The sequence below is a fragment of the Lonchura striata genome, chromosome 11, assembly GCF_046129695.1.
Source record: "Lonchura striata isolate bLonStr1 chromosome 11, bLonStr1.mat, whole genome shotgun sequence".
NCBI lineage: Eukaryota > Metazoa > Chordata > Aves > Passeriformes > Estrildidae > Lonchura > Lonchura striata.
In genome coordinates this window covers 10,170,056-10,196,282 of record NC_134613.1, presented here as the reverse complement: position 1 = coordinate 10,196,282, position 26,227 = coordinate 10,170,056, and the positions used below count along the sequence as shown (strand labels likewise).

Below are 26,227 nucleotides of genomic sequence, written 5' to 3'. Positions count from 1 at the left end.
AACCTTTAATGCACGAGGAGCTTTGGCAAAGCGTTATTGACTTAGGCAGGCATGATTGGAGAAACAGGCTAAAGCTGCTGCAAGAGATGCCTGTTGATGGTTAGACGGTATGTGCTACTTAAAGGTACAGCACCTCCTTTTATTAACAAGTTTATAATAAATAAATCACAAATTAAAATCTAACCAGGAAGCAACCTACACCAGCACCTACACCAGCACAGTCCTGCAACCTGAACGGCCTGATCCTGCCTTATCTGTCAGAACCTGCTGCCTCTCATCCCTGCCCCAGGGCAACAGCCCAGGGGAACCCAGGTGCCCATTCACTCTCTAGAACATCACAACTGCTTCTTGAAATGGACCTCCTTTCTTTAGAATAATCCTGGAGTAGGCTATGGATGTAGTCTCTCTTTCATTTGTATATTATAGCTGAAGAAAAGAAATTTTGATTTATAATGATCCAACCCATCAAATAATCTGCTTTGACTAAGCAAGCAGTATCGCAAGCCTTTCTTAAAGTTCCAACTCCTAAATTCAAAAAACCACACTATATTCTCATCTTTCATGTAAATACATAGCTCTTATCCATATGGTTCCAGGGGATATCTCAAAAATATGACCCAAGAATAACCTGGTCTCATATGTCAGACAGTAAACCACTTGAACTCACAATACAGGTACTTGAAAATATCTCGAAATTTTAGGAGGCAGGAAGTAAAAAAGGTGGTGAAATTGAGAAGAACACCATTATTAAGTATTATATTTCTTTTTGTAATTTGGTGAACTTTGTATACACAGCTGAGTATGTCAGCCTCCTCAGGCTATTTTTAAACTAGTTTTACCAACCTGTCTTTTCCTCTACTATGAGAGGTGAAAGATAAAATAGTCTTCCTCAGAGCTGCAATTAAATACAGTCAAACTCCCAAAGCAGTATAGAAAATTAGCATTCGCACTACTGCTGAAAAGTCCAAATTCTGTTCTATTTGCATTTGGATATCTGGTTCTCAAGCAAGGCAAAATCTGACCTCTGTTAATTAGACATGATTGCCACTGTACATCTTCCCTCTCAGTTCTTTCCTTTTACAGACTCCCACTATTGCCCATAAAGATCCCACCTTCTCCTGCCTAACCTCACAATGCTGTGTTTGTTCAGCACCTCCAGAAAACCCTGCTCATTTTTATCTCTCAGATCAGAAGACCACCTTTCACAGGTCACACCTTTCTTCCCCTTCTGATACAAAGCTTTGCAGTGCTGTGGTGGTGGCAGCACCACTGCAGTACCTGCGAGCACCATGCTCAGCGAAGGCACACCAGGGAGGATAGGGAGGAGGCCCTGCAATGCAGGCTGGCCAGGACTGGGCTCCCAATGGAATCCTCTTCAGGTGACTCCCCTTGAGGAAGGAGTGCAAGCTTCAGAACATTCAGGAGCCAGAATGAGAGTTTCAGTATGGACCTCAAGAGTGGCTCTCCCCAGTGATCTGAATGACCACAGGGGTCAGCTGGGGACTCTTAAGAATGGTGACTGACAGCCCAAATCTGCAGCTTCTGAAAACTTGACACTCAATGGTACTTTCTGACAAAAACAATTGAGAGCTCTCCATTACTATGTTGTTCTCACAAATACAACACCTCCCTTCAAGACCTACAGTAAAGAAGTATTTTCTCCCCTTTTAAGGCAAGTTGAACGTTTGCAGATTATACCATGGTGCTGACAGCTAAATGCAGAGCTGCCATTACAGGTACTTTGTACACTGGTTGCCTATGGCAAAGTCTTGAGAATAAAAATGTAAAGCTGAATAAACTTAAGGAAATTTTCCATCAAAACCCTGTCAGGAAGCCAATCTGTCCTTCCATATTTTTCTGAAATATCTAGATGTACCACAAAAGGAAAAAGGAAAGTGAGCAAACTGCCAACTAAACTGGAGTTCAAAACACTTCCAATAGAAGAGCTGCAACTATGATACTCTTAAAATAGATTCAGGGCTTGAAAAAGTTTTAAAAGTACACACCATTTCAGATTGCAGTGTATAACAGAAGCTCCAATGATGAAAACTCCTCCATGCAGATTGACCACTGCTTCCATAAAATTAAACTCTGTCTTGCTTTGCTGTTCTTCACAAAGTGAATTTGTTTTTCTGAATAATACATAGCATGGGCACAATATTGCCCATCTTTTCTTCTTTAAGGGCAGGCAGAAAAGCAAATTTAAGGAAATGAAGAGTGCCTGTGATTTTAGTCTCCTTTCTGTTGATCATTCCCCAGAGCACTGTATTTTCTGCAAATAATGAATAATCTTACTAAAGTCTAACTGAACTGAAATCTAACTTAGGATGAATTTCTGAACACAGAAAACTGTACTAACATTCCCATTTAATAAGTCATATAACTAATTCTTTCCATATGCATTTCATTTTCCCTCTATGAAAAATACAGGCAGAATTCCCTGAATTTCAGAAGCTGGTGCACTGTTCTCCATGTTAAGACAAGAGATCTGCTTATACACGCTCCTGTGCCTTCAAGCTTTATCCCACTGAACTGGATGAAATTGTGCTGGTCCATAGGCACAAGTGCAGCCTTGCTTTGCAGCACAGAGCAAATTGAAACTTAACACCATGCACAACTTCCACTGCTGCAGCCATGATCAAGACTTTTCTGCAAACCTCAACAATCACTACACTGGAGATTACAAAAGTACTGGGGCAACAGAAAAAATCAGCTTATGACTGATGAGCTATTTCAGATATGAAGTTGTGCAGCAGCAGATAGAGAGACCAAAATACCTTGCAACAGTAAAATGTAAGAAATAAGATGTCAGTAATTTCAACATAAAAACACTATTACTTAGAAACATAGCAAAATAATAGCATATCTATTTTAGGTGTATAATTGAGATTATAGTTTAAAAAAAGAAAAACAAAAACCAAAACCAGAAAAAGCCATCACAATGTTTTGGGGAAAAGTTCCTATCTCTTATTCTCAGAAATAAAAATACACAAAACAAGAAAAGAACCTTTGGATTGTAAAGTTCTTATTAAGAAAGTACTGACATTCATCTCTGAAAAAATTAGCTGTCAGTCTCAAAGGGTTTGTAAATATTGATTAGTTTATGAAGTTTGCTTACTACCTTCCTCCTGAGGCAATGGTACCTGAATTTCAAAGAGGACAAGTTTGTTAAACTTCTCAAAAGTATCACCTCTACTCTTTCTGCTAAAGGTATATTAGCTTAGAAAGTTGACCAAATTCCTAATATAAAAGTAATAATAGGCAAAACACGAGTCAAAACAAGCTTTTAAAGACTTCTACTTCCTATAGCCTCAATGTTTGTAGAGTTTATCTCTCAAATTCTTAAAGCAAGATAACATGGAGGATGACTACATATTTCAGACTGAGTTACTTTAGAATGAGACAATGACAATTTCTGTGCATTTTGCATACAAGTGAAAATAATTACTCTAATTCATGTTTTGTCACTACAGGTGCAACATCAATGCCACTGAATCAATGCCAGCTCAGCTGACACACCTAAACCAAAGAACTATTTAAAAGTAAGATGAAGGCCAAAACAAATTTGCTGCTGCAGCATAACCAACAAGTCCTTTAACTGTTTCTTAAAACAAGTATTTAAAATAGCATTCATTTGCTTTGGACAGACACCATCTTCCAGGAATTACTAACAGGAAAAGCAGTAGATACTGCATATTCTACTACTATTTAAGAAAAGGTGTTAGCTTTTTATTTCAGTATTTCATGTCAAAATTTAACAGAGGAGGAAAAAGGCTGAATGTACAAGAAATTCAATACAAATTACATAATCAAGTGGAAAATCTTGTATGCTTTGGTTTTATTTTAATTGGTCATTTTTTTTCCAGTTGATGATCTACAGGTTACTTTAAAAAAAGAAGGAAGGGAGAAAATTTTTATGTTGATGAAGTCATGTGTAAAGATGGCTGCCATATTTATTGCTGTCAGATAGGCATTTCCAATGATTACCTCATCTCATTTTTCCAGGAAGAATTCCTTTCTGAATTAATTATTCAGATGTATTAAGGTTAAAATAAATTACCACTATGCTTTAGCCTGAACTACTGAAAGACACTGGCCATAACATTTTACTCAAAATTTCTTTTATGAGGTTATTTTATTTTAAAAATAATGTTTATGTTAAACACTTGAAATAAAGAAGTCCCTTGCCACATTATGTGTGCTTGACCAAACAGATAATTTAGACTGCAGAAAGAATGTGTTTTACTTGAAAAAAACCCAGTGTACTTGAGAAGGATGGAGACAGAAAAATGCCTTTCCCTACCCTACCTTCTTGGATTCAGGAAATGCTACAGCTGAAGCACTGAGGGATTTCTTTATCCCTGCAAAGGTGTATACATCCACTCCCCTGGTTTCTGCATTTCCCTGGGAGACAGGGTGATGAAAGAGGGCAAGAGATACTCTCCTATCCTCTGCCTTCTACACCTAAAGCAGTTCTTGCTATTGCAGTCCTTTTGGAAGAGCCATGATCACACTGAATCTGGATTTCAGCAGATGAAATCACAATAGGTACAAGAAGGACCTGGACTTTTATGGATGCTACTGAACAAAACCAAACCCACACAGCTTGGGGAGGAAGGCAAAGGGTGAGCTATGATTGCAGCCTGGGGGTTAAGTACATGGAGCCCTGTGCATTGAAGCCCAGACGTGCAGCACCTTGGAGGAAACAAGTTCCAGACCCGCACACATATTCCACTGCACCTCAGCATTCTCTCTTGGTTGAAGTTTTAACTCCATTTAGTATATGAAATACCAACACTTTCTCAAGTAACTCACAGCTTTTATTTGTACCCTTTTGCTCAAGTGTTTTGTTAGAAAAGCAGCTGACTTCACACAATTTCTTGTACAAAATAAGTATTTAAGGGGATAGCCATGTCCCTAAAACTGAAATATTGTTTGGCTACCAGAATACTCCACGGCGTGGAGCAGCATGTCTCCTGCTGCTACTTCATATAATGAAGCTGGAGATTTACTTCTCAATCTGTATGTCTAATAATTTTTTTATTCCACTTTACAGTTATGGAAAAGACAAAGTGTTGCTGTGCATAAATGCTCTTTAAAGAGTTTGTAATCAATTATTCCATACAGTCACTTTGTGTTCTGACTGATACTTTTTTTGGGCAACTTTCCAACTTCTGTTCCTGCTTATTTCCCTTCCTAAACTGCACAATCCTCATTTTTCCACTTGTTTGTAATCTAAAGTCACTCCAAGTTTCACTTCTCTGTTTTTCACCTTGTTCTTTCTCTTTTGTGAGGAAATAGAGATCAGTTTAGAAAGTACACACTGTTATAAAGGTATTACAACATCCTACGAGAACAGCATTACAAAGCAAGTGTCAAACATTGGTCTATGCCTAGGTCAACCCAGCATAGGTTACAGCAGTGGAAGTTGTCAGTTGCTTCCATAATAACAAGTTACCTTCATGACCATCCCATTTTCTCCTCTTACTGCCATGGTACTGGCACTGCACAGTGCTTTAAACTACACTCAAACCCTTAAAAGGAAATCTGAGCATTTCCTCCCTCTTCTCCCTGCTCTTGACTTCCTAAAGCTAAAACTTTTGATTACAAAGCCAGACTTTACTAAGAAAGTCCAACTTCAAAGAGCTGAATATTAACCTCAAATTGATTTATCATCTTGAATCTTTTCTTTGCTACTGAATCTATTATGCCTCTCCCCTTTCTGGCCTTACAATGTGCTAGAGGGAGGATAGGACCTTTGGTTATCACCTGCCCAGGGCTGGGCTAGAATGTGTATTTTTCATGGCCATATTCCAATTTTCTATTTTGATGATAGAATTCTGGTTTATATCCCAGGTTCTCAGAGCACCTCTTTGCCTCCCCAGACAGTAGTTGCATAGTGCAAGGAGAATAAGATGACATTTATGAGGCATTCCTTCCTTTGACAAACACAACATTTTGACTACAGAACAAGTGGACACCATTATTTGAACTTCGAATTTTTATGACTACCATTCATCTTGTGGCAAAAATTCTTATTTCTGAATTTGTTAATCAATGTCTTTGTTTTCCTAATAAGGCATTAATATTTTAGTACCATAATCTGTTTCTCCTCACACTTAAACTTTGATAATATTTTCTTAAGTATTTTCATAACATATTATTCAACATTATTCTTCCTATACACAAGAGTCATGAAACCAAAAGGAAGAGAGCTCTTTGATGGATCCTATTTAATCTCCTTTTCTATATGCATGAAAAAAAGTGACACATATTTCTAGAAAATTACCTCTCATCACCCAAGTTTCACATAAGGCATTTGGATCTGTGTTTCCTGTTGAAGTGTGGCAAATGAGCAGCCACTAAAAGTAGAACCCAAAGGAAAAGCAGACCTTACCCTTTAAAATATTAGAACCCATTCCTTTGCAACTGCCACAAACCTGGAATAAACCTATACTTGGTACCAGTGCTATATTTGGATATTTTACCTAAAATAAGAAATTAGACTAAATCTGTTGGTCCATTAAAAAAATTGAATCAATCCCCATGAAAAATTCTAAATAATCTGTAACTATATAAAATTAATTATAAATCATACAAATAATACATATCTATTTCCTGGGGACAGTAAGCCTCCTCCTAGGTAAAACAATCTAAATATGAGTTTGAATCAGGGTATTTTCAAATCTTTCACTTCTTCATGAGGCATAAAGGTTGATTCTTCTAATTCTACATGTAGAAAGTAATTTAAAGATATGGATCATGTAAGTATACTTGTTTTAACTATAAAATCAAATAAACAGAAAAGTACAAAAAAAAAATACCGAATGGCATAACACAATATGCCACAACCTACTCCATACATCCTCCTGTGAGAACAGAATTATAAAGGAAAGCCTCTTGAGATCCAGAACGAAAAGCTTGGAAATTAGATGTTAGTGGCAACTCCCATTTTCCCAAGTGTCCGGCTGGCAAACCACAGCTACCTTAAACATGCCATCATAAACTGATGGGAACAAGCGTCTCCAAGAGAAAACTAACCAGGTAGGATTGTGAATGCAATAGTAATTTTCAGTTTTGCTTGGAAACTTTCCTGAAATTCTTTCAGAGGATGAAGCCCTAGTAGAACATCTTTTCCTGCATATACATTCCCTGACCAGTCATCTTCTACAGTGGTAAAAATTCTCAAAGCATTAATGATATTCTTTGAGACAGAAGAAACCAGAACTTTGAAGATCACTGTGAGTCCTTCCCAGGAGTGGATCAAGTGTAACACATGCTAGGCCAATATGCAGATAAGAGCTGTGTAAAAAACATTATGGTAAAATCTACTTTTGAAGAAAAGAGCATCACCTCCTGCCAACTAAAGATGAAGAGAAAGCTCTGCAAAAGCTGGCCAGTATTTTTCATGCTTTCTACTTTCCTAAAGCAATAAAACAGTATCAGCCACCTTCAAAAACTGTCAGGGAGCAGTGACAGCAGTGACAGCAGCTCCCTAAAGGGATGGGGAGTCAGGTGTCAAGCTCCAACAAGGGAAGCAAGGCAGGTGCTTTCACTGGCCAGGACTCCCCACTGCCACTGCAAGTCAGAGACAGGCAGATCCAGGGAGGGCAGGTCCAGGGTCAAACAAGTCTGTAGTGCCAAGGCAGGCCCAGGGCCAAGCCAAGCAGCCAGTCCATGGAGCAGGCTGCAGACCAGCAGGATTTTGGCCAGGGCACACAGGACTGAGGCTGAGCCACACTGAGGCTGCCTCCCAGGCAGCTCAAACTGGGACTGGAGGCCCAGGGCTGAATTTAAATGTGGCTGCTGAGGTAGCCTGTGTGAGCACCAAGCTGAGGCTGGTCAGAGCCCTGAACATCTGTGTCCAGGCCAAAATTCACTTTTCTAGCCATGTGTATAGAGGGCCAGCAGAAGCAGAAATCAACGAAGCAAAAGGAAGAAGGTAGGAGACTGTATCTGGCAGCAGATACAATCTTGAACAACAATCTTGAAACAGAGGTAACCAATAAGGAGTCAGTACTGTACGTATCACACAGACTAATGAGGGGACAGGACTTGAGCAGCATTCCACAGAGCAAAAGAAAGTCAACATCCCAGCAGAAGTCATACAGCTGGAGAACCAGAGCCAAGGACAAACCTACAGCACAGGCACCTCTGTTCTCTGATGTCACAGAGGTACTAAATCACAGATTAAGATCCAAAGGATGAATAGAAAGAATCTTGGAAGACTTGTATCATGATGTATTGCATTTTTGATAGTTTATAGGAATACCAAGCTTCCACCCTATTCTGATAGAAAAACAAAAAGGAAAATAACTGTTTAGTTGCCAGAGGAAATGTATATGTTTCACAGAAAACTTGGGATTTAACTGCAATGCTGGTCAAAATACACTGGATGCAACACGCATCCAGAATCCAAATACAAGAAGAAAGAGGAAGAAGGTTTCCAAAGTAATTTCATTACACATCCCAAGTTACCTGAACTGAGCAGAGAGAACTAATCTCATAGTACTGTAGCCTACGCTTTGAGCAGCAAGCACATCTCAACTTTTTCCATCCAGTTACTAAACTCCTGAGTCCAAGATGCAGTTATTCCTTCCCAAAAATCTCTCCATATTCTGTTTGATTCCATCTTCCCAATTCACCACCTCTACCAACAGGACTGTCTGATCTTAGCATACTGCCTGCCTCTAATGCATTGCAAATTAAAAGAATTAACACCAGCCTAGGTCAAAATCTACCCTGTTAGTAGGCTAAAGGCTCATTTTTCATCACTGGGGGTCCACGCCAGGTCAAAAACACACAGCACCAGCAGATCAGTTACACTGCTGGTGCAAATTAGGTACAAATTAGAAGCATAGCTGCAGTGCTAGAACAAGGCTTCTCTTTCTCTGCAGATCTATAATGTATAACATTGAATAAACTCTTTCTAAATAAATAGAAACTGCACATCTTTATTGCCTTGATAAAAAAAATCTAGAGAATCTAATTGTTTATACAGTAGATTCTGTGGATAGTTTATCTTATAAATGTGCTTGCTTTCAAAGTAATCCTATTAAACACATGCTGCCCATTAGAAGCAAGTGAACCTTCAGTGCAAGTGTAGTCTTCCAGCTATCTGGACAGTGGTCCCACATGCTTAAAAGCTTGGGAAGCACACAGCTAGAGCAGACTTCATTCAGTTTTTCTAGGTGTCTTTCAAGTACACATACCATTTCTGAAAATGACCAGTTCTGCGTGGCTGATTTCTGCTACACAGGAAATTGGAACCATATAGCTACAGATTATGTTAAATCTTCAGCTAAATGGCATGTGTATGAATTCTGAAAATTCATATGCAGCTCAAACTAGATAAGGAGCATCTTAAAATAATTATGCATCCTTGTGTCTCAAATATTTCATTTACTACTGGATTAGCAACTCACAAACTGATAAATACCTGAATAAAAAGATGATGAGTCTCTGAGTACCCAGAGCACATCCAGTATAATTTAACCTGAAATTTCCCTTGCTGACTCCATACATGAAACAAATTCAGTACTGCCAGATTTTCTCATTGGACAAACAACGTGTCTAAATGCAGGCAAATTCACTTCTCTACTATATAAATGATTGCATGAAGTTTTTTGGTACTCTGAAAACTTTTCTTAAGAAGTCACTTAGCATGCCATTTTATCTGTCAGCAGTTATATATAACTATTACACCTTGGTATATTAAAACAAGTGTGTGTGTGTGTATATAAAGGCTTCAGTTTTAATTTTACAGTGTAAAATCTCTAAACAATGGCACAAAATCTGGAAACACTGTTTGTTGGTAACAAGGTATAAATAAATGTAGAAATAATTCCAGTAGTATAGAAATAACTCCAGTAGGAACACAAAGAAAAAAATTACTTCTTAAAAGGTCACCTAGAACAAAAGAAGTGAGGAAACATTCTCCATGTGCATTTTGAAAGACACAAATGGTGCTGATTACTTTATCCCCATACTCAGACTGTCTACGTGGGTTAAAGCTAGCAATAATACCAGTTCTAATCTTAAAGGCCCGTGGAGAGACATAAAATCAGACTGCTTAAGAAATCTGGTTGTAAAAGCACATCTGTGCAGCCAACACCATCACATGGCTGGAAAACAATCAGAATTCCAACAAGAATCAAGTGAATAAAACTCACAGAAAATTCCTTCATTGTGGAAGGAAGATTTCCTTTGGAAGATTTCCTACACAGTTCTAAATCTCTTCAATATGATAATTTCATATTTGTGTGGAGCATATCTCAAATAATTTTCCAACAATGTTTCAGATTTCCTCACAATGAAGATTTTTTCACAATGAGCTACTGCTCAATGAATATATCACTTATTTTTAGGTACAGCTCCATATGCTAGATCATGTCCAATGCCATAATACTCATAGTACTCAGCAGGTACTTATTTGCCTGGGGTATCAGTGTTAGAACCCTGCTAGCCCATTGGGAGCATAGCTGGTTTATATTTGATTTGCCTTTTTCACATGTGTTTTGCAAACCATTTACCACTGCTGGTTTAGATATACTGTCAAGGGATTTGTGCAAGCATCCAAAACAATGACAAAACTAAGAATTTTGAAAAAAAAAATATATATATCTCATCTTTACTTTTTTGTCCACTTGTAGTTTTTTGGGTTTTGCCATGATGTTGGACAGCTGCATGGAGAATGAAGGCACACACAGATAAAAAAATTCCCCCAGTGACAAATAAGAAAACAAATCCAGCCATCATTTCCACACTGGCCGTTTTGTCTATTTAAGTTTGCATATTTGTCGTTACTTGTTTTAGAAGCAAGTTTACAATTAAGTATGGTCATTTTATCTCTTTCCAAGAAAACACCAAATAAAGTGCAATGATAATGTTTTCAGCATCTGTTCTTAACCACAAATATCTAAATAATGTTTTGAACTGCTGGGTCTGTGATATATTTTTTTCTCTCGATCTTGCAAAGTAAGTAGCTGTTTTATAGTGCCTTAGTTAATTTATATTTAATCAGAAAAGGTGGGGTTGATTGGAAACTGCTTCTCTTTCAGGCTCAGTAACCATTTCATTCATTTTACTAATATGACACACAGATTTTTCTCTTTTTTACTTTTACTATAAAGAACTGATATTCTTCTTTCTTATGAAAGATTTCATAGATAAAAGTTTGGATTGCAAAATTCTGCACAATATGTTAGACCAGAAGTCTAATTCATACAAAATATGTAATGTTTCAAATTCCAAAACACATTATGTGCAAGTGGATCAAGACAATAATTTAGTACACAGGCTAAAATGTGGCAGTAAATGGCATTAAACAAATTCAGTCTGCCATGGAACCCTAGTGACTACTCATCCAAAGCCAAAATAGACAAAGAATTAAATCAAGCACTATTCTTTGAATGAGAATATTTATTATGAAGTATTACTACAGAATAATAGGCATTTGTCTTAAAAAAGCTTTTAAAATCTCATTCTTAGGACATGCAATATAACTTATCAAGATTTTTTTTGCAACATAGAAACACTAAAGAATGTGCTTAGTAAAGATTGGATTTCAAGTTGGTAACCTTTCTTTCTAGGAAAAAAACTTGACTTTTTAATTTACTCTTAAAAACTTTAACCGTGAAGGATTCAAAGTCAGATACTATGCTTAGTTTTGGTAAATATTCTCATATCCATATCTAGAAGGATAATATATTTAAGAAGATAAAAGTTTTTTAGATGCAAGATCACCTATTCTATGTATTATTAGGCAGAGCATAATCAGCTTCTGAGGGTATTTTAGAAGATTACCAGTTAGGCCCTTCAGTACATCTGTCCTACCACCCCAACACTTTCAATCACTGCCTTTCAATCTGTGCAGAAGCCACAGACGATTCCTTTCATCATGGAGAAAAATACAGGACACATCCACAATTCCCCATCTAGGCTATGATCATGCTATTCCCTGCCAAGGCGGTTTGGCAAGCAGGGAAGATATTTCAAAGGAAAATATATATGCCCTCACTCAGCCATATTAATGCTCCTTCACATTCCTCTTGCAATATTATCCGGCCTATAAGGCTTATTTAAGTACAAGAACATCTTTGGCAAGCAGAGCTTTCAAAACAGAGACCCGCATGGAGAATCCAACAGCAGTACTTAGTTTTCACCTTCATACAATAGCCATATTACAAAAACAACTTGTACTTACATGGGAACACAAAGTGATGGATAGGTTTAGATTTGAAATCAAATATAGCTTTCCCAGCAAATTTTAAAATTGAGGAAGTCTACTGCTGTCACCTGGTCATTTTGCATAAAAATTAGAAGGGAAAAAAATCCCTACAGAAATATACCAGCCAATATTCCACAGCAGTACTATAAAGGGTAACTCTAGACAAAAAAAACTGTTTTTTTAGTTGGATACAATAGTGGGAAGCAAGGACTGTCCATTATATGGCTGAAAAAAAACCCAACACACAGACACCCCTACCTTAACAAATGTCTTCTCTAAGCAACTTCATGTTATGAGTATTCTAACACAATGTTTCAATTGGAAGAATATATAGGGTTTTAATCCAAAAGACATCCCCATTATGCTGAATTTGACATTCCTCTTCCAAACTGAAAATGAACAGGAGGACAGTTTGATCAGTTACAGGATGCTGCATCTTACACTTAAAGGGACAAAGAAAATTGTCAAAAGTGTGATTCTGAAAGAGCTGAAAATGAAATCTCTCCTTGCATTTAAGTATCTAAGAATTTTAAGTCAAACTCATGAATGAAATTCCTAAAGCACAAGGAGAAAAGACAGCTAACAGTTGCTCTGCAATAAGGACTGTTACTAGTTTATCAGATGTGATCAGCTGACCACAGAGAAGTTTGGAAAAATTATTTTAAGGTAGTTCTGTTTTTATTTGGGCTGTAGTAAGACTATGGAGAACATTTTTGTAAGAGTCAAACATCTGAAAGTATTGCATACTGCACCCATCTTGGTCATTCTTTGTACAGTATGTGTATTAACTGACAGATTTGCAACAAGTTTCTGAGCTGGAAGTTCTTTTTGAATTACTTTCAAGTTCAGAAAAGTGGATTGGGATTACACTTAAGAAATACAAACTCTTAATTTTATATGAAATTAAGTTCTAATGAATTTTCTCTAGAAGAGACTTTTTATACAATGCATGACAACTCTTCCATCTAATTCTGCATTCTGCCATAAATTCAATCAGGCTATAGCACACCCCAGTTTACCACCACTATTACTATTCACATCAATCACACAATGTTTACTCTGAACATACACTTGCATAATGTGTGGGAACACTGGAATACAGGAATTCCCAGGAACATACTGAGCATGTGAACCCACCTATTCCATGCAATTAAATCCAATAAAACAGCAGCAGTATAAATACACTGCTTCTGAAATAGACTGATTTTACTTTTTCCAATCTTCTGTAACACACTTTTGCAGACACAATCTTAAGATTCTTATATTATCTCCCTATCATTTCATATAACAGGCTATGAAATCTTAAAAATGCACCTGGTTCTGTCTCCATTTGGAAAAGAAATCACAGCAATATCAAAATCTTTAAAATCATATTACAATACATCTTTGTAGATAATTTTCCTTTACAACTAAAATTCCATTCAAATCTGAATTTAAACAGAAATTCAGAAATATTTTTGAGAAAATAAAAATTCTACACTTCTATCTGTGATGAATTCTGCTTTCTCTTAATAATTGATATCAAGGTCCTCTGTCCAACTTATACACTCATCTGCTCTTTGAACCTAGTGTTTTATAGGCACACGCTACACACAAATCTCTCTTCTTTATCTGATTAAAACATGCTCATTTCACCCATCAAAATGCTGAAGAAAAAAAATGAAATCATGATGATAAAAAGCTTATTTAAGCTTCAAAAGGAAAGCATACTCAGGGATGCCCCATTTAACATGTAAGCAGTAACAGATACAGCTACCAAAGCATCACAGGAATTGTATTCTGTCAGCAGAGGGGCCAAACTGTGACCATCTCCTGTACAGAGATTCAGACTGGTTTTCATTTGGTTGGTGCTATTTCAAATTCTGCCTTTTTTTTTCTTAGAGAACTGCAAATGTCCAGCACCTCTAGAGTCTGTATCTTGTTCAACTCCAGCCTGCTGACACACTGACGAACAGCATCTGCCAATTCAAAGCAGCTCTGACCAGACTGACTTGATGCAATCTGGCAACTTTAATCATCTTAAGCTGTCCTCTGGAATACCTGTTCTGCATCTCAAAGTGCCTTTTCCACATAAGTTAAAATGGTCAGTGTAACTTTGTAGAAATTCACTGTTTTGTAACACTGGGCAAAATATTCTACATCTGGATAGCCTAGACAAATACACAAAACCCCTTCTTAGTCTCCCAGATTAACATTTCCAGGAAGAAAAGAGGGCATGATTTAGAGGAAGAGCTGAGGCCTTGAACATATGGTTGCTGTAACCTGTGCAACATAAGCTGAGAGAAGGAGAGGGTAGCTCGTCCAAGTTCTATTCAGGAATACATCTAAGACACACCAATAGACACTGTATATACAACCAAAGTATCACACACATAACAGGCTTGAAGAAAAAAGCAGAAATAGAAGGCCTTTTGCTAATTTTCTAGCTAGCAGCAAGTGTGACATCTCCCTTTGGAAAGGGAGTTGGAGGCCAGTGGCAATAGGAGAACAAATTAGCTGTATTGGCCTGGAAAGTTTATGATTAGCTTGGGAGGTCTGAAGCCTGCTGATCACTACAAAAATAACATTTCACTTTGATGCATGTCTATCGACTCTCACTATATTAAAATGTTTTCATTTCTAAATGTGGGTTTCAGCTGCTGTGTCTGGCCACCATGTGACATGAAAGTGATGGTCTTTATGTAACACATTTTTTTTCTAATCAGTATTTCATACAAGAGAAGTTAGTGAACACTGAATATTCTGTGTGCTTGTGTGCCTGAAGTGATTTAAGAGTTCAAACTAAGACAAAATACTCATTCCTGAAAACACATACTGGATAAAATGCACAGGTTCACCATTAGAACTAAAATATCTTATGGCAAATTGAGTGGACAATTCTGATATTTTAAAAATTAAGCCAGAGAACTGCATAAATCAAGATCAAAACTCCACTGTAAAAGCATATGAACTACCAGGACATTGACCATATATCCTCTAGCAAACATTAGAAAGAATTAATTTGTGTGTTGGCAGAAGTACAGCACCTTAAGCACTTGTGCAATAAAAACGTTGGACACGACAATCAGACAGTATGAAACTATTCCTACAGGGGCTTTAATACTTGTTATGAACTGCTGTATTAGAGAAGTTCAATCTTTCTTTGCAGCTACCTTAGTATTTTTTCAGCCAGAGGCAAATAACCCTTTAAAAATGTGTCTCTTCCACCTCTGACTTGAGGATTTGGGATTGGTTTCCCTAAATGAGGCTTGTCTTAAATTTGCTTTACAATAAGAAAGAACTGCAGTTGTACAGAGAAGCAATTCTGTTAAGCTTCGTGTTCTGTTGCTACATACCATATAAAGCTCCCTCTGTCCTCTCTTCATTGTGCCAGATGAGAAGGGCTAATGGGGATCTTGTGTTTATGGCAATGGTCAGGGACTGTGAAAAGCTAGGTTCTTACACATAAGCACAAGGGAAATGAGCTGTCTGTGTTCCTAGATGGACAGCCAGCATTGAATGAAGACCAAATTTCACAATTTTGAAAATATTAGTGAATTTAGAGAATTAGAAAACTTTAGAGAAATCTAACATGATAGAAAACTGCTAGGCTGTGATAGCTTGATTTGAAGATGCAGTTCCAATCATCACTTTCAAAGTTACAGTGGGTTTACATTCAACATTCCTTCTGGTCAATCCCTAAATGAAGAGAGAAATGACAAGCACAAGTTCTTAAAGTGCCCAGATTTCCTCCCAACAACGACAGCTTTCCTCTTTCACAGTCTTTCTGCAGTTGTTGCCAAGAAGTAACAGAAAAGCCTCTATAGGTCTTTACTACTCATGTGTCTCTTTTCTTATTAGAGAGCCATGCAAATGTTCTCATGACTTTTGTACGATATTCTTTTAGCTCATAGAAGCTGCTTATTTTGGCAAGAGTTCCTTCTAGCCCAATAGTTATTTTCAGGTAATTGCAATAATGACAGTTCTGCAAAGATTTTCAGAACAATATGAAAAAATTATATACCACTTCTCTAGAAAATTATTAGCAACTTATTTACCAAAAGTTTTGGTGATCCCCAGTTCTCTTCTTATGCAGGTATGTTTTGAATCCTACACAGACATTAATACAGATTCCAAACATTTGATGCTGACAGTTTATATATGCAGGATAACGTATATTCTTGAGAGCGTGTACTATACAAACCAAGAAAACTGAAGAGATTGATTTATAATTCACATTACACAGCTTGAGATACACTTCTGCATGAACTATCTGTCAAGGACAACTACTACGATTCTGTGATCAAATAACTGGTGACACTAGGGAAATTTAGTATACATACGCAAGTAAGCTGGAAATTATTTTAGACTGCTGTCACTATGCAAACAAACCAAAATGAAAACTAAACAGAATGTTCTTTGTAATAGCTGAAAAAAGGAAGGGCACATTTCAGACAGATGTCACTTAATGTCTATTGAATATACTTCTACTAATATAGTATGAAAAATTATGCCAACAACTTTAATGGGTAATTAAGTGGTTGTTGTGAATACATTAACAACTTTTTCTTTCCCTTGGTAGGCTGATATTTGTGTTAATTTCATGTCTTGTGTTCTACATTATTTTATTCAACAAACAGAACAAAATCTGGCACAAACATCAAACTGATGAACTAAAGAGGCAAAACTAGGCAACTTTTCAACTGAAATCCACAGGATTACACAGTATCACTGGGGTAGTTGTTGACTTAACAGAAGGATCACAACACTGCACATTTAAGATACTTCATGCAAGATTAAATTCAGGTGACTTATTAAGCAGCAAAGAGCTCAGCAATTAAGAGACTTAGAACTTTGTGGTCAGTTTAGCATCTGTTTAAGAAATATACATTATGACATTCATGTTGTCAGGCTGACAGAGCAATTGGCTAACTCAGGCACGTGACTTTTGTTTGTTCTAACCCATACTGATTGGTCTACCACATACAAACTTTTTTATCAGCGTTTCAAAACTTGGACTTTTCACCACATTGTTTCTAAGCTGTGGACTAATACTTATAAAATATAGTCTTATACCAATCAGATTTCTGGTTTTGGCTATGCAGCTTTAACAGCTAACTATAGTTTAATTCCGTTTCCAGCAAAAGTCAGGATTAGTATAGAAAATATACAGGTCAGGAGAGCAACTTATAATAGCGATTAATGTCATAAATTCAAACTGACATCTGATGTCATTACTGTTTATTTAAGTACAATATGAATGTAACAAATGTCAGCTATTTTAAAGTATTTTTAATTTAACTCAAACATTGGGCAAGTTACTGTTTGTCTGAGCTAGTCATGAGCCACTAAAAATTCTACATTTTAATAAGGTGTGATCTAATAATTTTTCCCTGCTCCATCAAAAAAAAACCAAAGCTTTAGACTTTCCAAAGCCAGGCTAGCTTAAGATATTTTACAGATTATTCCTAATTTTGTTTTTGTTTACAATAGGCAGCTGTCTATAGAGTAATAACTTTTTAACCAGTATTACTACATAAAAACATTATCATGAATGCATCCACTACCCATCCCCTGGCACAAGAGACCCTAACCAGAAAACAGTGAATAAAGGGTTTCTTAGAATTGTGGAAAGACAAGAAGGCAGCATAGTTGCATTGCAAGTTTTCAAATATGAACATTCCAGCCAAACCTAAGTGTGCACAGAAAAGGGCCATTAAAAATGGCAAAACAAAGGATTATATTCTTTTTGCACTATGTTCTTATTACCTGTGTAGATTTCTTTCTAGCTGTGTGGTCCCTTGGCTAAAATGAAAAACATTCCTGGAGGACTTTTGACGTTGCAGTGATGAGGAGTAAGGAGAGGCAAGAGAACACCTACTGCAGCAGGGGTAAGGCTTGTTGGTAACAAAAGCTCAGACTCGACAATGGAATGAAGAAGCTGATAATGAAAAGATGGGAGTCAAGTGGGAGGAGAAGGACTCTGACTAATACTCATGATTCACTGAGAGGATATACTGAAAGACAAGTGTGATGATGAAAAAAGGTGCAGGAGCTAAATGGGTTAGAGGCAGACTCTCACTACTTTAGTGTGAACTCCCAGGTAAGTGCTTCTTCCCAGCATCCTGTGAAATAGGAATGCAACGTCCTTTCAATAATCTACTATTAGCACTTTATATCCAAGCAAAGGCATTTGAAGTAATACTTTTGAAGTGATTATCTCGGTATATATTGAGAGAGATTGCATAAAATTATTCAGGTCATGATTTAAAATGCTTACCAAATGGGCAAAACAAAAAAAAAATAGAATGGAAAATTAACGAATGTATTTAAGAACCACCCTTCATAAAACACTAAAAGTACATACTTGCAAAACTCAACTGAACACCTTAAATTAGTTATTTAACAAGTAAGGATGTCAAATACAAAAACTGTGCACCAGGCTATAACACTTTTGTCATTTAGAAACAAACAAGGCCAGGTTCTCTCTACTGACAATTTTGAAAGAGGTTTTTTCTTTCTCTAAATGACACAAGTACTGTAACCATCATATTTCATTAACATTATAATCATGAAAGGCCTTGATCTGTAGTTTATCAAGTAATTAAAAATTATATTGCTTTTCCATTGTTTTCCTGAACTTTAAATCCTTTCCTGACAGAATCTGTGGGTGGCAATAACATTTCCCCCATGCAGTAAGACACAGACTGCAGATGCAATGGCTACAGAAAAAGACATTCCTAAACATACATCAACTTTCACAGAAATGCCCTTCCTCTTTGGGGAGCAGAGGGGTGACAGTGAGAATGATCAGAATCACAACATGCACTTCTGACCTACAGAACTCTTAAGAACGTTTCCTTTACAATCCTCAAGGGATTGCCACTGACATCAAAGATAAGGACAAGTAGAAAACTGGAGCTCACCCTGTGAGGTTTGAGTTTCTTCAATTCACTAAAAGATCTGCTCATTAAACAAGGCACTGCTATGAAAGATTTCCAGAAGCCAAACTTCATCTTAAATTTCACATTCTACTTTCAGTAATTAATATTTAATGTTTAGCAAATCCAAAGAGAAGTTGATGAAATCCATTCAGTCAACAACCCACCTTGTCCTAGGGGAAATTTTCAAAAGCACCTGAAGTGCAAGAAAACCAGAGATCCTAGTGCAAGTCAGTACATCTGTTGTGTTCATCTTTCCCAGTGCTTTGAGAAAATCTCCCCCATAAAGCAACACAAATGTAAAAACATCTCTAAAAGCATCCTTTGCTCAAAAATTACTGTTCCACGTATTCAGCATTAGATTTCTGATGTGCTTCTAAGAGTGCTACTCTTTGGAGTGTAAGCACTTTTTTATTTCAAGAATAAATTTACAAATTTAAATTACAAATGTAAACTACTTTTCCAGCTCAGTATTTCAAAATCCCAACAAAGCATTCATGAGTAAGTACTTGGAGCACTTTTTTAAGCAAGGCACCAGTGACTTCAGGACCCCAAACTCCCAGGTTGCTGAAGGTCTTCAGCAGCACATGCATTGCTGTGCAAGGCAGAGACCCCTGAGGGAGTGATCAAGGGATCTGCTCTGAGTACAGAACATAATTTAGCTGTGACAAGCTAAACTAACAACTACTGGGTCAGGTCTGTGTTGGCAAATGGCTTCCACCATTGTTCCAAAAGGAACATGTCCAAAAATCTCAAGACTTTTTACCCATGTTATGCCCAGAGCTATTACAGCTGGCATAGCACTGAAAAACAAATGCTCAGTAGGATAAAGAGAAAAGAGTTTGTGCAGGAAATCTGCAACTGTGTTCAAAATGAACTCCTGATGACATATTTACATTTTGTATGCAATCAAATTCTTATTCTTTCTTTGTCCCTAAAAAAGATCTTCAAAGGGAAAAAAAAAAACCCAAAATTTCAAGAGTCCTCGACATAAAAAAGCATGCACTAAATGCTATGGGGTCAAAAGTTTGAAAAATATCTGGGTCTTTATTTCCAACATACCCACCCTACAAGCAGGCTGCATAGCTTTCCTTAACAGCACTCTTTGAACTGAGAACACATGAGCCAATTTCCCTCTCCTGCTCTTGGGTACCATCAGCCCCTGGAGGGTTTGAGGCTGCCCTGCAAACAGCGATGCAGGTCACTCCTGCTGAATTGTTTGACCTGAGCTCTGTGCAGCTGTACCAGCTCTGGGACACACAGTCCTCCTGTGCCAGGAGTCAGGTTTCTCCACACAAGGTTCACTGGCAATGGTACCAAGGAATTAACCAGAGACTCAAGTCACTGAGGGGTTCATATGATTCCAAAAAAGCCAACCTGAACACAGTAAACTGTAAACTACTAACTAAGCCTTCTAAAACCTTATTATAGAAATTAATTACTCCTGAGTAGAAGGCTGGCATGCTAAAATGTTTTCAGAACCATAATATTCTCTAGATGACAGCCTTAGGCACAGCTGCTAAAATAATCGTCCACCATGTGAAAACTGAGGTTTACTGGTAAAAACTTCCACAAAAGATTTTCATAAATCAGTGCAGCCACTCAACACAAACACCACACAGCAACATCCAAGGATTCCTGCTTACAGTTTTCCACTGAGTACTGCTGCCTTACAGCCAAAGATGGTACATTTTGCAATTTTTTCTATGCAGTTACAGAAATAACTACATGATAGTTTGCAGCAGATGCAACTCACTCTGTCCTCCTTCAAACTCACCAGATGCCAAATTTCCCTGAACAGAGCAAGGGTGAAAGTGTAAAATTTAACAGTGGGACCACATGCCTTTCTGAGACAAAGTACCAGGCACACTCAGGATCAGCATCATGTGGCTACAAAGCTTCTGCATGGCAAGGAGCATGAGCCAAAAAACCTTGTATCTGCCTGCCAAAAAGCATGGCAAAAGATTACTTCAAAGCAAGCTAGAAGTAGATTATTTGAGCGCCTGAGGCTTTTGGCTGAAAATTTTTTTACTGGATGTCATATGCATACCTCAGTCTCAGGGGTGCAACTTTAACTATTATCTTACAAGAGACTCAAACAAAAAAACAAAAAAAAATGCAAAAAGGAAGTGAAAACACAGGAAATAAAGCTTCTGAATTAAATCTCTCTGCAGAGACACCACATCACCTTCTGGATCGTGGACATGGAAATAAACTCAATACTCACTGCATCAAAAATCACAGTATAAGACTATGTTTAGTGTAAGAAAAATAATTCAACAAATGTGCATGTATAACTGACTTCTGGCTTTCATGTAATCCATTAAATTCTGGAGGTTTTTAAAGCAGAAGGTTATTATGAAGGTTACCATTCTTATAGTACAGTCAGTTCTCCCACTTCTTGCACCTCCAAATGTTTTTACAAAATGTCATTGCAGCCAGGCATGTCATCCTCTGGGCTCCACCACACCAGCTACGACCAATAGGCAAAAGACTTACCCAACAGTTTCTGAACCCAAGTTCATTTCAACAAACAGCCTGATCACAGGCTTCCTGGGTTTTCATCAAAATCATTAGGAATAATGCAGCAAGAATCCTAAATATGCCAGTCCAAGAGAACAGGCTGCAGTTATTAAATCTGATTTACTGAAAAGCTCAGAAGTCAGAATATTAGGACAGAAGACATTTATAAAAACCAAATAGCTACACTGACATCAAATTACTCAGCTACTAGGCCAAAACTATCAAGATAAATTTTGCTAAAAGTATTAACAAAACTACAACCCAAAATAGCAAGTAAAAAAAAACCTCCAAGGAGCAGACAGGCTTAAAACAAAAAAGAGTGGTTTACATATTCTAGTCTCAGACAAGTAAAAAAACCCCTACAGACGTAATTTTATCTGCTCTACTTGTTTTGTAGCACAAGTACATGACAAAAAGTACCTAGAAAAAAACAACTGGGTCTATCAGAACACTGATGCTACTTTTGCAGGTACATTTGCAAAATTCACTGTTTTAGATGAAAGTCTGGCATTGGGAGTATGTGAAGGGATTAAAAATCTGCCTATGTTCTTTTACTTACACCTCTAACACTCCACAAACAGAATTTATAAAATGTGATGTTTTTCTTTGCTGTACACAGAATTAATGTGTTTCACTATTAAATCCCAAAACCTAAATGTATGCATTTCCCAAAACTTCTCAAGTCCCCAAGTCAAAACAAGAAAACACATATAAAAAAGAGAAACACTGTGATTTCAACCGACATCTTTGTTCTCACAAGCCTTAGCACAAATCTACTTATTCCCTAAATTAATATTTATTTCCTAGAAGGAAAAATTCAGTCAGAAACAGCAGCAAAGAGCAATTAAACAGTATCAAAACATTCAGTGCATTTTGGCTTGTTATTTATTAGTTACAACTTTATGTTACAACAAAAATAAAAAACTTGATAGTTTGGCATCTGAAAAGCATTCAATTACATAATACCTGATACTGTGTACAGCAGATGTTCTCAAACTAGAGCCCACTGCCCTCATGAGACCAGTAAAGACCTTCTAGGGCTTTGCAAAGTTCCTTGATTTTGCTTGTAAACTTGTGCAGTTACTTAAATGGGCTTGTTAGAGGGGGGAAAGGGTCTCCAGAACAACCAAGTCTTCAGAGATTAAGAAAAGATCATCTGGCTTCACAGTATGTGCAGAAGCATAAACTGACAATTTAGAATGCTCATATGAGTTAAGATCTGAACAATATTTATTTTGATGATGCCATGGCAACAGAAAAAAAATGGGTATGGAAACATCTCTTATATCCTTGTCTGGGGAGTTATTTGAGCAACCTGGATAGGATGGGTTCCATTCTCACCTGCCTCCTTGTGCCCTGTCAGTGCTCCTGCTTTATTCCTAGAGAGAAGCAGACAGCAACGAGCTGCAGGGATAAAGCAGCGCTCCTAGTCCTGTCACAGCTTTTGGCCTTCCCCTCCCAAGCAGAGTCAGCTGTTTCCCTGCCACACGCACAATCAGAGCAATCATGTGAGACTACTTCAAAGTCAACAGACAAAGGTGAGCTCCCACAGCTGGGAAGGTTGAGGGCTGATTGGCATGCAAGGCACTGGTGCAAAAAAGATAGAAAGCGTGGGTTTGACTGCAAGTGAACACAGCCTTGATTACATCATCTCGCTGTTACAGGATGTGCTGATCACTACAGGGCTGTGAGATCTCTCTCAAAGACTCCACTTCAGAAACAGATTTATTTGCTTTATTCTTTGTATGAATTCTCTTTTTGCTGGAAAACAGTCACAGCATGGCTTTGTTTACCTAAATACAGATTTCTGCTTGGGAATCACTAAAAAGCCAGAGAAAATGTTAGATTCAGAAGTAAGATCACTCAAGGAAATTGCTAGTTTGCAGAAATCCAGTAAAAATACAGAGCCAAAAGTCCCATGTGAGTAATTGCCAGATTTTGGAATGATGCTGTTCAAGATTTGATAAACTACTGCCACCACAACTCTGTGTTACGTTGGCTGCAATTGTTTCCAACCAAAATAAACAAAAAAAAATGCAGCACATGCTGTACTTCCTACTTCAGTGCAATAATAGTGGCCACTATTCCTCGAGGATTTTGTGTCATTAACTATTTTTTCATCTACTGTAACTTTTCCCCCTATTAAGTATGTGTTTCTGATTGTATCCATGTGAGATACATTAGTTAAGCATTTTCATTAGTATATCTGTGCTTAGAAATGCTTTCTTGTGTTACAAGAGTCAGTCAGTAAAGCTTCAATTCATCAAAGCACTTAAGCCTGCACCTAACTCCAAATATGCACCTAATCCCATTGACATTAATGGGACTGCTTACTTGCTTAGTTAGGCATGCATTTAAAAATCAAGGTCCATGTAAGCATAATTGTGCTCTTTGGCCTGGTCCCAAACCCTTAAAAAAGGAAAAAGGCAAAATGGAGAACAAATGTTCAGCAAAACTGTGAGAAGGCACAGCAGTTTTCTAGGAAATATGCACAACACAACAAATAATTTCACTATCTTTACAGAAGGTCCCAATAATCAGAGTTAGCTGGCAATCCAATTCTTGAATTCTACCAAGATATTTTCAAACCTAAATTGAGCACTTTTAGGAATATTCATTCAATAAAGTTGTTAGAAATCATAAGTAAAAGAAAAGCTGCAAGCATTTTGTGTGCTTATGTTGTTTCTCATAATTTATCCAATTATTAAGGAATACAATTCTCCAATGCTGCTAAGCACTGACAACTCTCTCCCTTGTTATTGGGTTGAACTTAATATTAAATAGTTTTAGAACAATGTATGCAAAGTCTACATTTGGAATATAATTTCAACAAGGTGCACTGCTGTAATCAAGAATTCAGCCCTGCAGCTTAAACTTCTACAGCAAGTTAGACACAGAAAAACCTGGAGCACAATGGTGAAACTGAGAACTTTTCCTCCCCTTTGCATCACAAATGTTCAAGAGAATAGTGACAAAGGCAGCTGTCTCTAGTATATGAAGTGCCAATGGTTTCATTCATCTTGTTAAGATGATTTAAACATAACAAGGAGTGAGATTTTTCCAAGACTGATGAGTCCTCCTCATGCTTCCTAACAATCAGGGTAGATAACGATAAAAGGGTTCTGACAAAAACAAACCCAAAAGCTTTCTATCTTATAAAATCAGAATAATTATTTCTCTTTCAGAAGGGCACTTAGACATGACAGTTCAAATGACCAAAAACCTGATAGATAAGATATTTATGTGATTTTATAAAATGGTTACCAGAAATCATTTAACATTAGAAGAACAATTAAACAACACATTTTCTGACGGATCAAGTTTCAGTTATACTTATACTTTACTCAGCAAAGCTGCCTTGCAGGAGAAAACAAATAAGATGAACCCATTTTTTAACAATGACTCATAGTGCAAAATAAGCCCGAAGCTTTTCTTAAGTACTGTTTTCACTAATATAACTACAAAAACACAAGACTTTAAACTCCTAATACATTAGATTCACAGAAAATACATCATATTTTGCTGTAATGGCTCCTGAAAAGTAAAGAAATGTCCAGTGCTTCAAGTATCTGGTACAATTGAAAGGTTAAGCAACAACTGGAAGCACACATTTTAAAAAGCCCTACACAAGAAGTCAAGCATTTTACAGTCCAGCAAGATGCAGTTAGTTAACACTGCTGTTTATAATCTCCTTTTGGACTGGTTTAATTGGTTCTATCCAGTATCTGGTCTCCATCAGTATAAACAGTAGCAGTAAAACATCCATGATGTATATCACAATGTCCAACTACTACTTGCAAAACAGTAACTTTAAAAGAAATGTCTTGCTCTCCTAGAAAATAGAAATTTAAGCTTTATAAATGTACCAGATGGGGGAAACAACCTACAAAAGCCATTCCAAGCTCCAATCTAGCCTCAGTAGCTGTACAAATTCATTAGTGTCCATAACAGAGGTGAATGACCTTGGAGCAGTCCAGGAGTCCACTGCAAACATTCCAGAGTTCAGAAGTCATGTCCATCACACTGGGACTTTGTGTTGGCAAAGGGACTTAACAAACTTCAGGCACGTAAGATAAACTGCATCTGCCACATACAGCTCACTCCAAACAAACAAATCTTGCAGTAAAAAAATTTATTTGTTTCAATAAAATTCTATAGGCTGTAAAACAATATCCTCATGCAGGTAGGATTTCCACAGGTCAAAGACTTTTCAGTCATGCCCCATTTCTTGAAATGTGAGCATAAACTGCAACAATCCCTTTAAAATGAAGCCTTGTCACGGTAGGAGGTATATACAATAATGACTGTTTTCTAGTCATATAGAATACAGATATTTTAGGATGCTTCCATGCAGGTCAGCATGCCAACTTAAGGTTCTAAATGCCAGCTGTTCAGACACTAATACTGCTGCAGTGCATATGTAGTTCCTCCATTCAACACAACAATGAGATTACACTTCCTTATAATACTCAATGGTTGGGCAAGACCACGTGAATATATTTATATTTTATAAATTGTTTCCTCCCTCTCTACACACTTTGAAATTAATATTTTT

At 37.2% G+C, this 26,227-nt stretch overlaps 1 protein-coding gene across 1 annotated transcript in view; it reads right to left on the bottom strand.

Annotated features, from left to right (window-relative positions):
- Nucleotides 1-26,227, bottom strand: part of THSD4 (thrombospondin type 1 domain containing 4) — a 244,824-nt gene that overhangs the window by 97,146 nt on the left and 121,451 nt on the right. The window lies entirely within an intron of this gene.